This window comes from Limulus polyphemus, unplaced genomic scaffold (assembly GCF_000517525.1).
Source record: "Limulus polyphemus unplaced genomic scaffold, Limulus_polyphemus-2.1.2 Scaffold4189, whole genome shotgun sequence".
Lineage (NCBI taxonomy): Eukaryota > Metazoa > Arthropoda > Merostomata > Xiphosura > Limulidae > Limulus > Limulus polyphemus.
The window spans coordinates 1-2,730 of record NW_013669799.1 but is presented as its reverse complement, the minus strand read 5'-3'; positions in this window follow the sequence as shown (position 1 = coordinate 2,730).

Genomic DNA, 2,730 nt, shown 5'->3' with positions numbered 1-2,730 from the left:
CCACATTCAGCTGTAGAAATATTGAAACATTTTCGTTAGTCTGAGTCTGTGCTGTTTTCACATAACCAAGTGGTCCAGAAACACGTTAAATTAATTTGTGTTCTAGCTACCTTTGTTCCTTTGTTGTTCTCTGGAGATAACACTTGCTTTGACCTTAGGTTATTGCTGTAATATTGTACATTGTGCAAGAAGGTCAACAACAGCAGAACAGATGATATCTAGAGGTTATGTTAAATGAAAATGACCAGTCACGTGGTTAGTGCTAGTTTCTATAGGTAAATCTCTTGTTTTCTGTTAAGTAAATAGTTTAGATTCAAACTGTTCTACCCAGTGTCTCAAGTGAATGAGTTGGCCAATTCGCTAGTCCACTACAAGGTGAAGATAATTGTGTTTTATGTTTCAATTATAATAAAGATTGTTCATTGTGTATACACAGCGTCTTCGGTCTCATTATTTCTTATCATAACACTCAGTTTGTTTAGTCAACTTCCTATTTGCCTCAAAATTTAACCTGCTGACCCTCTGATAATAAAATAGACTTACCTAACACTCCTTGTGGAATCAGTTAACCTGAAGATACCACACAATTATCTATAAAGTATAATGAACCATTATAACTACAGCTTCCGTAATAATCATTATTGGGCTGTGTAAACGAAAAGTGTGGCGCTCCCTTTTAGGCCTACCAAACTTTAGAGGCGTTGTCACACCCACCCCATTCCCGCATCCATGGTTGTAAAACTTCATCTTTAATTTAATGGGTTATTTATAATATATGCTACTTTTCCAGCCAATGAATATTATTATTAGCTCCCCGATCCCTGTTCACACCCTTATATTTTACCAGGGTTTATTTTTGTTTTTGGATTATGATGGATATGTTAAGAACCAATTCATATCTTCCTTGAAAACACAGTAATCAAATCCTTAGTAATCACATAAAATGTACAGGTAATAAGGTAACTAGAGAAGCTTCTTCGAGATTTGTGTTCAAGAGATTCTAGTTATGGATCACTAAACTAACCGGTTCATAAGAGTTCAAAAGAAAGCAACATAATTATCCAGGAATGAAACAATCTGTAAAGCTTTTACAAACAAATGATGAATTGAAATGTCTAAACTCCTACAACAAACTGCTCTATTGGAATTAGGGATATTTTTTAAATTCCTTTATATGGGTTCATTATTTACATTTTTCCAGAATATCAAGGTCATATTTTTTAAAAAGTCTGTTGGTTTACTACAAAATAAAATATTAAAATGAGATTTTTCTTGCATCAGAGTTGATTTAGATTCATTCACAGTTTAATGTTATAGTTACACTAACAGGTTTGGATATAAAGTTTAAAATTTTATTTGCTGCTTGTAGGAAATGGAAGTTAAAAATGGACACCGCGATGAGCTCACGACAGTTTTAGAAATACGCCATATTTATTATGTTTTAAACTAAACAAAGTTTACACACAATTACTCCCAGCGTCTACAACATTGAGTGTATCACAATGATATAAACTGTTCTGAATATTAAGACTGCTTTATATAAATATATATTTGAATATATATTTTTTAACAGAATTTAAAGGTAGTTTTTTTTTCAGTGTAGGCTGAACGTAGCCGAGTAGTTAACGTGTCCGGACTGTAAATCTGACATTCACGGTTAACGTCCCAATTTTACAAAAACACGTTCAGCAATTTGGACTGTGGGTGCGCTATAAGAGTGGCAGTCAAAGCCCACTATTCGATCAGATAAGAGAAGAACAAGAATGGCAGAATCAGCGGGTGGTGTTGACTAACAGATTTTCCTCTAGTTTAGTCTATCAGTTTAAAACTAGGAACAACTATGTGTAGATATCTCTTGTGTAGTTTTTAGCAAAAATTCTAAAAAAGTCTATTGCAGCTGATTCATGGAAAACAACTTTTTGTTGTTTGGTTTTTAGCAGTGTTTAAAATATATTCAATTTTAAATTTCTAAGAATTTATGAAGCAGTTCGCGTGGTGCGTGAAGATTTTCAAAAGTTCTATATACCGATCTAATTTTACTAACACTTTCAGTACACCTAAACTTAGAATATTCATTTTATACTGCCAGGTGGCATTTCATGTAACTAATATTTATTGCTTACTACTTCGAACATATTTATCATGTTATCACTTTTAACTTGTAACAAAATATGATTTTAGTTATAGATCATATTGGATTTTTGACGCTCTTTTTAATTATATTTGAAAATTGTACGCCATTTTTTATACTTTTAAATAAACTTTAATCACAATTTATATTTTTATTTGTGTGGATTAGTCTTACATATTTGTGAAACATTTTTAATCTTAATTAAAATGTCTCCTCACAAGATATTTATATATTTTCTTTTAAAACTTTTGATCTTGTTACATATTCCTCAATCATATACCTTCATATTTCAAAATACAATCAATTTTCATGGAAATGATTGGAAATATCACACTTTATCTTTAAAAGTTTTAGCCTTCACGATTTTACGAACCTAACGATAGGTCTAACTTTACAAATAAACAACGTCTAAACAGAAATTCTACTTACTTATTAATTTTCTCTCTTACTTCGATTCTCCACGGCGGCACAACAGATAGCCCAATGTGGCTTTGCTCTAAGACAGTCAAACAAACTTACTTCGTTGCACACAAAAACACAAGATATACAACACTGAAATAACTGGCTGATAATCATATTGTTAAGTCTCCGTTCGTTAG